Source organism: Felis catus, chromosome D3 (genome assembly GCF_018350175.1).
Source record: "Felis catus isolate Fca126 chromosome D3, F.catus_Fca126_mat1.0, whole genome shotgun sequence".
Classification (NCBI taxonomy): domain Eukaryota; kingdom Metazoa; phylum Chordata; class Mammalia; order Carnivora; family Felidae; genus Felis; species Felis catus.
Window position 1 is genome coordinate 62,162,494 of NC_058379.1, and position 12,648 is coordinate 62,175,141.

A 12,648-nucleotide genomic window follows, 5' to 3' on the forward strand; every position below is an offset into this window, starting at 1 on the left:
GGGGAGCAAAAATTCCCTCCACAACCTGGAAAAAAGAATATAATCAGCTTTGAGAATCAGAAAGATAATACTATTGGCAGAATGGAGGATAAAGTAAAGAGGAACATGTTAAGTTCCAGTGGTTCTGTAAAAGATCTTTAAAAATCTTTGTCTTAAAAATTAAAACTTAAGTTTTCTTAATTATGTATGCACAATAACTACAACATGAAGTGACTCTGTCTAGAACTTAGTGTCACTGGTAAAGGTTAATGAAAATAGCATTTGTTCCCAATTTCTTTTGCATGATCACTGTTCTGGTGGACTAGATATTTTTTTTTTAGAATTGCTTGAGAATGTGAATATATTATTACATTAGCAGGCCACAACTTTACATTGCAATCACTAGAAGATATGATAGGAGTAATGAACAGAATTTACAGTGAGATTATTAGCAATGCTGAATTTATTCCTTATTTTATGATTTTCTATTGAAAACTAGAGTAACCGCCAGGAACCTTGCAATTTTACTTAGGTACAATAAATGCTGTTGCTCTTTCTATGGTATGTTTCTTATGCATCTTAAATTATAAGAGCATTTTTTAATATCCTTCTAAATCACAGACACAGCTTCCTTTCATATCTCCAAACACTCTAAGAAAAAATACTTTGTATTATACAAGAGCAATACCATTTTCATTTTGCATGCGCTTTTTCATTAGAATATAGCAAGACATGGCATATATGTGGAATGTTGTATTTGGCTTTAGCTCCTTTTCAACAAGTTTTGCAATCTGTATTCTCACAACAAGCTTCTAAGAAACATGATGAGGGTACAATTCCCATTTCACAGATGAGGAAACTGAGGCATATAAAAGTTCAATGTCCTTCCTAATTCCACATGAGTAGTTATGGGAAAACAAGAAAGAAGCCCAGTTTTCTCAACTCTTAGCCCTGTGTACTCTCTTCTATAACATGCTGCCCTCACAAATGCAGTCATTAGTCTGTGGCTGGGATTGTGATGGTGTCATGTCAGTGGGGCCAGAGCAACAAATTTAATGACACAGCTGGGAAAACTTAAAAGCCTGCCCTTGGCTGGGTCATAAGTGGAGGTTAATACAATGGTGCCATTACAGCCCTTTGCCCGCCTTCCAAAATCACAGCACAGTTCAAGAGAATCAGAAAGGTTCCACTGGGGGTTGGCTCAGGTCTGAATGAGCAGCCAAGGTCAGGATGGAAATGTGGAATAGACAGAGAACTGTTGAGCCCAATGCAAAGTTCAAAGCCGTTCAGCCAATCCTACGTGACCCAAAGTCTACCCTCACCTGCCAATTAAATGAAGGAGATCATCCTCAGTTAGAGTTTAAATCAAGGCAGCACACTGTTTCTTGGGCTAAAGATTTGGAGATTGAATGCAACGTATTTCTAAATCAATCCTTTCCAAAGTAACATACTTGAAACAAGGCTATACTACCTGTCCAAAATGTTTTAAAAGCATACTACCCCTGCAACTAAATAGAACATCCCAAAGTCTCATTGCACACTTTGCACCCTCTACCATGTACTATACCTTTAATTTCATAATATATGCAGTTTTAAATTCAACATTTATTTTTCACACCTATATTTTAATGAAACATGAAATATAAAATGAAACTCCAGTCTGCCTTGTATGAGCACGAAGAAAAATCCTAATTACCTGTTTCAAAAGTGTGAAGCGCTTTCTAATTTTCCACCAGCCAGTTTCCTTAGACAGCACTCAGTATTATAACTATTTATGCCAATTGTGCTATTTCATGCATAAAATTACCGCATTATTGTTGGAATAGATGCCAGAGAGATATCTAAGCAGGGTGCAATCACTTCACTTTCTATCAAATTGGGCTCCTGAAAGGTATCATAAATTTTATTAGAAGGCAAGGGGCTAATGGCAGCCAATCAGTGTTAATGCTGATAAAATTGCTGTATTTTACATTATAAAAACCAGATGATATTTTTTGTCAGAGGGCCACCTTTTGTTTTATTAAGAATGCATCATGAAAACTATATTGTAATCACATAAGATACTTAGGAAAGCTGACTGCCCTTCCCCAGGACTGGGGGTGACATCTCTCTCGGGGTGCTCTGGCAGCAGTTGGTGAGGCAGCCTTTGCTCTCTGCTGCCTGATTAATGGCAGTGTAAAATGAAGCAATGCAAAATGCATCCCCCACACTATGGGTACCATAATTCAACTGCATTCAGCTTTATTCTCTCAGGGTCCACTCTTTGGGAAACAAATATTAATGTTCCACTGTTCCCAGGTCCTTTATTGTGCTATAAAAAAATTGTTTTCGATTAACCTGCCAATTGAATCTGGAGAGCTGGATGGTTTTTAAGACTCCCTCGCTTCTTCCTCAGGCACCACAGTAAAGAGTGGCAGATTATGATGATACTGGAAAAGGAAAAAGAAAAGTTTGGTGCAGAGTTCCAGCCATGTGGAACACTGCTGAGTTGTGCTTTACCAAAAGTAACTGTAGTTTCCATGAGTTGATGCCTAAAATGTGTGACCTTGGCCAAATCACTTAGCCATTCCAAGTCTTTGTGCCCTTATCTCTAAAATGACAGTATAAGATAGGAAAGTTTACTAAGGCACCTTCCAGCTCTAAAAGTCTAATATTCTTACTATATGCACCTTGTGTACACACACACACACACACACACACACACACACACACACACACGCCCTGAAGAAATAACTTCCCTTCTTACTCTCACTTTTGTTAGCCACTCCTCACCTGCACTGGTATCTGAGACAATCACTATTGTCAGAACTGAGGAAGCATGGGCCAGATGATCTGGTCTTTTGCTGCTGTTCTATTCCAGAAAGAAAATCATGGGACAAGGCAGCTCTCTATCTTCAGCACCTAGCAATAGGAAACACAAATTAAACAATTAAAAAAGCATATTTGGATGTCTAATAAATGAGTTTGATGCCCCCAATTTCTATCAATTAGATCAAGAATAAGATACACTATATCATTCTTAATTACAATAAGACTTATACTGTTTTGTCATGGATCCAAAAAGATATAAATTCATCAGGGAAAGGGACCCATTTTCTACTACTTTTGAATAGTCCTACTGCTCAATACTAAGTAGTCACTCAAAAGTTCCTTTAGCACTCGCTGATAAATGATAAGTGGTTGCTAGAATATGGGGAAACCACTGGTTGAACTTACATGATGAAGTACACCAAAAGAGTTGTGTTTGCTCTTAGAGGAATTGATTTCTTTCAAAGTACAGAATGCACAGTAGGTATTAAGCAGACGTGTTTTACAACTATGCCTCCAATTTCTAATACTACTTAAGGATCGGTATAAACCCATTTTTCTTTAAAGTTGCTTATTTTGAGGTGCTTAGGTGGCTCAGTCGGTTAAGCATCCAACTTTGGCTCAGGTTATGATCTCACAGTTTGTGGGTCCAAGCCCCACATCAGGCTCTGTCCTGACAGCTAGGAGCCTGAAGCCTGCTTTGGATTCTGTGTCTCCCTCTCTCTCTGCCCCTCCCCCGCTTGTTCTGTGTGTGTCTCTCTCTCAAAAATAAATAAACATTTAAAAAATTATTTTTAAAAAAATCCATATTTTTTTTTTACTTCCTTTTAGGTTGGCTCTGATATTTCCCCATTGAATCACTGAAGGCAGCTTGGTTCTAAAATATTCTCTCCTACCTGCTGGAGCCAGTAATTATAACCTTGGTACAAGTATTTCTAGAAGATTGGGAGTATGCATTAACAACAACAAAAACAAAAATAAAAACATATTTAATTGGCTGTACAACATACAAATATTTATATAAATTAAGTTGCCTATGTTTTATACAATGACAAATTACCAGTGTTCTGTGATTAATGACTATAATGTTGCACTGACCAGACAGGGCCTCCATATATGGTTGTAGAGTTTGTGTGTCACACAAGGGTGTAGCCAAGAGGGTGAGTGGTTGTGAGTGGCTCACCAAGCTGTATAACTTGAGTTAAGGAGGCAACCATCAGAAGGAAGGTGCACGTTTTTATTCTCAGAAAGACTTAACCCACTCTCTCAGCCATGAGCTCATAGAAGGAAGGCATGTTTTCCCAATGTACACAAAGAGGCCATAAATCTACAGGGCACTAGTAAAACTAATGATTTTTAAAATCCACTAAAAGTCCCCTACATGCTGAATCTCAAAAGATCTCTAATTCAGTCAGTTTCTACAAGCAATAGCAGCTATAACCTGAGCAATATTATATCTCCTAAAGACAAATTCTCCATATGCTAGACTCCACTAACACCAAATGCAACAAAGCTATGCCTCCATCCTCCAGTAAGACAATTTTTATTTGGACTGACCTCGCAGGGGGCATTTCTCCCAGAAGGTGGAGAGAATTAAAATGGACTCATACATAAATGCTCAGAAACAAATGAAACAGTTCCTTAAGAGAACAAGAGGGAGCCAGGGATGCACCTACCGACCTGCATGTGCAGTGGACAGGCACAATGTTCTCATTATGTACACATAGTTGCCCCATTCTCAGATGTGTTAATGACTTAGGGATATTTTTCCATTAGGGTTTTCTTAATTATTCCCACATTTACTGTAACCTTTGCACCCAACTTTATAGTTTAAGAACAGTATATGAATGATTCTGAAGTGCATTAACTACAGCTGAGCAATTACACCATTCAAGTCGAATACAAATGTATTTCAAGGTAATGAATCCTTAACTAAGAGTATGATAGAAGAATTGCCTCTTCTAGAAGGCCCTAGAGTTAGTCAGTTAATATTCTATGTGATACATGGTTTTAGAGAAACTAGTTGTTATTTGGGGGAGTTCAAAAGGTTGAGGGCATGTTCCAAAGCTGGACATTGTGACTGGCACCATCTTTATGCATTCCACCTAAATAGCCAAATAATGAAAGTAAAATATCCCAGTTACATAATTAACCATGCAATTGATATGTACTCATAACCCTTGTCTCGTATCTGAATCCCATTCCATTCCTAAACCCTGCCACCATCCCTCATACCATTCTTGAACCTCATATCATCTCAGAAATTGGCAAGCCTGCATTCCAATCCCTGGCCACCTTCTAACATAAACCTCTCCTCCCAGTAATTCAATGTTTGCTTTTAGCCTCATCAAAAGGTAGATGAAATCAAAACAGATGCTTCACAAAATGCCATCTAATCAACAGAGCCTAGACCCTCAAGGTGTTTAAAATACAGTTGAGAAATTGAAATTAAACCCATAAGAAATACAAATAAGAATAAAGATTTAACAAATATAGTGGAAAACTTGTCCAAAGCTGATACATGATTAGTATCAAATAAGTGGACCAGAAAATAACTGATGTAGGAGGTAAAAAAAAAAGGGGAAGATTTATTGTGGGATATACTCAGTGCTGTGGGACAGAGTGCTAATGTCAGGAAGGAGAGGCCTTCGGCTCCACCATGGGAGGTAGAAATCCTTAAGACTCCTTCTTACTCTTTCAGAATCTAAACATGGGTCCTTATAACCCTGCTATAAGCCACTTCACAGATCATGACACTTCCTTATATCCAACTTACAGAGGATTTAGTTATGAGTCAGGTGATACCGTGGACCAAGCTGTGGTCAGGGCATGCAACCATATGGAAAGCCATGGTAGCTTAAACACACACAAATGTAAAGAAGCTTTATAAAGGGGATTTGTGTCCATTTTTTTGGTGGTTGTTTTTGATACTGTTTTAAATTCTTAGATCTGGAAGATGAGTGGCAAGCATGCTAGTTTACCTGAAAGGGGAAGGTTAATGGAAAGAAGAAGGAAATGACTAGAAGGTAGATGAGATGATGGAAACTTGGAAGGTTTACCTAACTTCCAGAAACAAAGGAAGTTTAAGCAAATGAATGATGTGATTAAAGTGGGTTTACAGAATCAAAAGTGGAGACTTGGACAGATTATGTGTAAGTATATGATGACACTAGGCACATTTATGTAGCCTGCAGCTACTATTTTTACAAAATTATTGGTTACCTTCTGAAACCTTAGTGGCAACAAAAACATAATATTTGAATCCTCAATAGGCTAAATATTTCATGATTCCATCCACATGCTGATTATATGAAACCTTGGTAATATACCTATGCCCAATATACCTTAAAACCCTGATTGGTTTATAATCTTGCAATTATTTGTACCCATTTATTATCTTTTATATAAAATCAGGCATCTTGAGTGCTCGCTTCGGCAGCACATATACTAAAATCAGGCATCTTGAGTTGTCTCTGATGCTGGATCTAAAGAGTTGAAAGAAGAGGGGTTTAAGCCACAGGAGCCTTTTTGCAGAGAGGATATAATGCAAGAGATCAGCAAAGCAATAAAAGGGTCTGACTGTCCCATCCCTAGTATATGAAATTCAGTTAAAAATATAACACCAGGATTTTTTAATAAAGGGATGGAAGTATGTAGCTCCTGTCCTTGAAGATTCTAGTGCCAGATGAGCCTTTACATTCAGACCTTAGGGAGGAGGGGGAGAGATGTGAAAAAAAGAACTAATAAATCTCTAAAATTTGACAAGTGACAGATCTTTGTCTGGTTAACTGGCTATGCAAAGATTTTAGTAGATTCTTCTGTCATTCCCAATTTCTCTTATTCATGAGAATTTTATAATATTTAAATGACACAAGGGAGGGCAAGCCTATATTTTCTTTGCAGAACATTTCAAGATGTGCACTCAGCACAGTGTGTAGTCCTGTGTCCACCATTAGGCAAAGACAAAGTTGTATAGTCAACTCCAAATCAGGAAAAAAAATAAACCCACAGAATTATTTTCCTTATTTCATCATGTAGTAACATTGCTAAGACAACAGTACCTATACTTAGACCTGTTTTCAGTAAATTATCTGAAATCCATCAGTCATTAAATTGCTACAACTACTTGGTCCCCCTATCATCCCTTTGTTTCTGAAACTCTACCTCTCCTTTTCCTTTTCCTGTGTCTGTGTGTGTGCATGTGTGTGTCTGCTATTTTTGTCTCCTTCTCCCCTCTCTGTGCCTTTCTTCATACTGATTTCTCTCTTGTCCTGTTCATGGCCCTCCCCATACTCAACCCCAAGAAACACATCTCCCTTAGTCCTCATAAGTCTTCATGCTCTTCCTATAATTGAAAAAGGAAAATTGAATGCCTTTGCTTAGCCATAGCTTGCATTTATTTCTAGCAAACTTTTCAAAAACTCCAAGTGAAAACAAGATATTCAAGCCAAATTCCAGGGAAAAGTTGCAAGAAAGTGGCACAAATTAAATCAGGAATGAGAGAAATGTGATCAAGTTGGTGGAATTATTTTATAGAACTATTATCATAGAGAAGGGACAGAGAAACTGGTTTTAAGACGATGGAAAAATTTTAATGAATAACTAAAATTGAATGCCACTAAAAAAAAGGCCATTAGCTCATAGGCTGAGGTACCCATTATGGGACTAGAGAGGCCTTGTTTGAACCTTGCTTCCACTTTTTGTGGTCATGTGTCCTCTCCAAAACTCTTCTTTATTTACCGTCTCTAAAATTCTGTTTACTTATCAACAATTTTTCTTTTAAAGTATGGTACCTATAAGATACTTACCAGAATCTCTTAGTACATACTCAAAAATGTTAGTATTATCAATATTATGGTTTTCATTTTTAAGAATAATAATTTACAAATTAATATATTCATTCTCTTAAAGGCAATTATCCATTCCATAGTTTCATGTTCTTTTCTTCCATGGAAGTTTAGCCACTTATTTTACTTTTTATTTGTATAGGAATACATATTTATAAAAGTTAATAGGCAACAGTTTCTCAAAATCCATAAGAAAAATCACAGTACTTAGCCTCACCTACTTGCACTCTAAATTCCCACTTCTAGAAATAATTACTTTGAATTCTTTTATATTTTCCTGAGCTTGCCCCTCTATCTAGCTAAATAACTTTCTAATTCTATTTTTTCCTTTCAGATGTTACTACTATCTGTTGAATACCTACTATGGAAGATGAGAATCTGGTTCTCTTCATCATTTCCCCACAGACTCAGAAATAGACACACACTTCTTTTCTCTGTCTCCCCATTGTGTGTCACAATTTTTAGTTGAAGTATTGTTCAGTGTTTATATAATTATGACTATATAAATATTACTCACAGTTGAACCCACTTAGTATATGATTAGATTTCCTTTCTTGTAGAACTTCACAGGAGTTAATATTTACCTGGTTATTTTCAGTTGCTTAGTATTCTATGTACTTATTACTAATTCACCCTGAACTCTTCAACAGAAATTGAAATCTTCTCTCAATATGTTTAAACATATCAGGTATTTTATTAGTTTCATTTCTTATTTGTATACAACCCTCCTAGGGCTTTCCATCTTCCTGCTCTAGTCTGAAGTGACTGTTCTCCAGGCTGTTGCAATATCTCTTTGGAATTCTGTTTCTCTCCTATACTGGATCCTCTATTTCCAATATCTCTTCTTCTCTATTGGTATCAACTCTAATTTTGGTGTGTATGTTTGTATAATACATTTTTGGAAAAAGAACAAAGAAAAAACAAGATTTCTTCCCCATGATGTTGCTTATGTGAACATGTTTTTATTCCCAGGGGTCTATGACATGTGGGCTAAAACTCTTAAAACTCTATCATACATGTAAATAACTTTTACTGGAAAACAGCCACATCCATTTGTTTACTTATTGTCTACTGTCCTGTTAAAATTACAGAGTTGGGTAATTGCAACTAAGATTGTTTGGGCTGTAAGCCTAAAATATTTATTACCTGGTCCTTTACCAAAAACAAAAACAAACCGCTGACTCCTGCTTTAATCTATGCTCACCCCAGGCTGACAATTTGGCTAGGTACAACATTTTAAAGGCATTATTCTCTTGTCTTTTAGCTTCCAGAGTGAATGTTTGTCTAGCACCATTCTGATTTGTGACCCTTTATATGAAAAGTCTTTTTTTCCTGTATCTGGAGGCTTCTGGATCTTCTGCATGTATGGGCGCTTTTTCATATACTGCAATGAGTACTCAGTGGACCCATTCAATCTAAAGAGAAACAAGATCTTTGATAATTTCTCCTCTTCAATTTCTTCTTTTCTCTCTTTCTGCAATTCCAATTAGTAAAATTACAAATCCCTTCGATTGACACTCCAATTTTCTTATTTTTTTGTTAGGTTGTATTCTCCTGGCATTTAGATCTTTCTGGGAAATGTCCTCAAGTTAATCTTCCAACCTCTCTATAATGTGTGAAAGTTTCTGGTCTTGTATTAATTTCCAGTAACTGGCTTTATTGTCTCTTTTTAACATCCTACCCTTATTTCACAGATGCAATTTCTTCACTATTTCCGTGAAGAATTATACCCAGCAAAAGTATCTTTCAAAAACAAAGGCTAAAGGAAGACTTTTGAAGTACATAAAAGCTGAATTTATCACCAACAGAACTTTATTACAAGAAAAGTTAAAGGACCTCCTAGAGTAGAAGGAAAATTATATCAGGCAGAAATATGAATCTACACATAGAAATGAGTAACACTAGAAATAATTATGTGGGTAAATATGCAAGAGTTTTTTCTTTTTTAAAAAAATGTAATTATAAGATAATTTCCTACTTAAAAAGAATTATAAAGTAAAAGGCACAACCATGGCATTAAAACAGAGAGGTTTATAACAAATTAAAATGCATGACCATAGAACACAAAAAAAAACCAAGAGAAAAGCAAGTATACTACTGTCACATTCTTATACTATATGCAAATTAGTACAATATCATTTGAAGATACACTGTGATAAATTAAAACTGTGTAAACTCTACTGCAACTACCAAAATAAGAAAGAGTAGATAATAAGCCAACAAAAGAAATAAATAAGACCATAATAAAATAATCAATTAATGAGTGAAAAAGTAGATAGAGGAAAGAGAGGACAAAAAACAGAGGAGAAAAATTTAAAACAAAAAGCAAGGTTAGAGATCAACAATCACATTACATGTAAATGTAAAACCTAAAGTCAGGGATTATAAGATCAGATAAAAAGTGGAAGAGGCATCTATCTACATGCTGCTTATATGAAGTTCATTCCAAATAAAAGATGGAAAATAGGTTAAAAGTAAACAAAATGGTAAAAGATATACCATGCTAACACTAATCAAATGAAAACGAGAGTGTCTATCTTAATATCAGGCAAAGTAGATTTCATAAAAAAAGAATGTTACCCGAGCTACAGATGGCCATTTTACTATAAAGGGATCAAGTCATCAGAAAAACATAGCAATCCTAAGTGTTTATGTACCCAAGAAGACAGCTTCAAAATACATGAAGCAAAAACTGATACAACTGCAAGGAGAAATCTAAAAAGCCATGCATAAAATCAAAACTTTCAAAACCTTTCTGTTATAATGGTAGAACAAGTGGTCAGGAAATAAATAGAATAAAGAAGACATAAACCACATAATCAATCCAGTTGATCAACTAACATTTATATATTGCTGTACTGAACAACAAAAATATGGGCATTTTTTTTAAACAAGTGTACATGGGGCATTCACCAAGATACAAAATACTCTGGGATGGCTAAAATGGAATTAAATTAGGATTCAATAACAGAAAGAGGTCTGGAAAATCTTTTGAAATATCTGAAAACTAAATAACATACCTCTAAATAGCCCATGCATCAAAGAAGAAATTAAAAGGGAAATTAGAAAGTATTTTAAATTGAATGAAAATGAAAAAGCATTAGAATTAGTGGGATGCCACTAAAGCAGTACTTAGGAGGAAATTTATAGCACTAAATACCTATATGAGAAAAGAAGAAAGGTCTCATCTCAATGATATCAGTTTTCACTTTAAGAAAGCAGAAACAGCAAATTAAACGGATGATTATGGAAAAGAAAGAACATAATAAAGATCAGAGTGAAAAGCAACAGAGTAGAAAAATAAGAAATAAATAAATGAAACCAAACTTTTTTGAGATCAATAAAATCATTTAACTTATGGCCAGAATATTCAGGGGAAAAAGTGACAGAAAATAAAATATTACAAATATAAGGAATGAGAGAAGTGAGTTTGGAAGTATTGCTCTGCATATCAAAACCTGACAAAGACATCACATGAAAAAAAATACTACAGATGATAGGCGTATACACATACGCTAAATACAATTTTAGCTAATAAAATTCATTTTCTTCAAATGTCAAGTGGTCTCTGACCATTTGTTCACATGTAAAAGTAGGTCACCAAAATACTAATTGAAAGCCCAGTATACATGAACAAAGTTTGAGAAATAGTGAGCTTCTCTTTAAGCTCCTCTTTAAGCTACTTGGTCAGGGACTCTGTTATTTTTTTTATAGTGAATCCCAGCTTTCTTTTATGGGGAGTCTTTATCCATTGGGCAAGTCAATACATCCCCAAAAGGCAACATTCACATCTTTTATCAGTACTGTATAGAACCCGCTGTCAATTTTTTTAAAAGAAAATATGGGGGAAATACTTATGGATTTGATCATTCATGATAGGGTAATAAGTTCCAGAAGTATTGTGCAAACAAGGCAATAAGATGGAAGAAGAGTGTAGTTCACAAATCATTTACGTAATTTGATGGTGCTTAATATCCTATATCAGAAATGAATAACTAATATTTTAAAAATATATAGGAATTTATATATTAAAATCTGTCATATCAAAGCTTTCAGATGAACGACCTTAGGAACATGGACAATGGTCAGATTTTACTGAAAATAATTCTTAAACTCATTTTGGATTTTAATTTGGAGCCAAAAGTACTTCTTATGGATACCCTAATGAATGATTTGTCTTGGGAAATAGGCAAAAGGCAAATTAGATTAACATGGAAGATGATCAAGCTGGAGATGCAATTCTGATCTCAAAAATGAATTGTTTGGAAGTACTGGGACTTGAATGCTAGTTCAAAAGAGAAATTCCAAATGCATTGTGAATGCTGACAGCCTCATTAGAATATATGTATCTACTCCCAAAATGACTACTTTGAAAGACAGCTCTCACTCAGATGTATAATTTTAGGTGTGTCAGCATGGGTGGGAGTAATTAGGAGGTCCAATTTATTTCTTTACAGACACACTTTGGGTAAGTTCTCCAAGGGAAGTCAAGTAAGTTGCCCCATTACTCACCTGCAAAAGCCTATTAAAGTCGGACCGCCTCCTGAGAACGTGTGGCTGAAAACAGCAGAAGACAAGAAGGCTACTGCTTTGATAAATACCCTAAGGGGCTGCAAAATGGCAGTGCTGGGAGGCATGTGCCAAATCATGTTTGGCTTTGGCCCCATAACTTGTGATTCTGTCAAGGACTCATCACGTCAATTGGTGGAAAATGGATTACTGTCATTCTTCAAGGCACGGCACATCATTCCCCATTGATTGGCATGCCAAATCCTTCACAAAGTAATGAGTCAGGGACGATTCAAATCATCATCCAACTGTCAGCTTGATTGCATAGCCCTCTATCAATGGGATTAAACTGGTGTGGCATCCAAAATGTAATGAAAGGCATTACTTTACTTGAAAAGTTGACAGGAAGACAGTGATACTGGACCCAGGAGGTCTAGGCATATATTAATAATAATAATAATAATAATAATAATAATAATAATGGGGAGAGTGAATGGAAAGATGA

The 12,648-nt window shown here is 35.7% G+C and overlaps 1 long non-coding RNA gene across 1 annotated transcript in view; it reads right to left on the bottom strand.

The window, feature by feature from the left end:
• Positions 1 to 220: 220 nt before the first annotated feature.
• Positions 221 to 12,648, bottom strand: part of LOC123381407 — a 303,452-nt gene continuing 291,024 nt past the window's right edge. Inside the window, exons 11-12 of the long non-coding RNA XR_006588319.1 lie at positions 2,752 to 2,880; positions 221 to 2,408 (exon numbers count right to left, since the gene is read on the bottom strand). This is a non-coding gene — a long non-coding RNA (uncharacterized LOC123381407). The remainder of the gene's footprint in view (positions 2,409 to 2,751; positions 2,881 to 12,648) is intronic.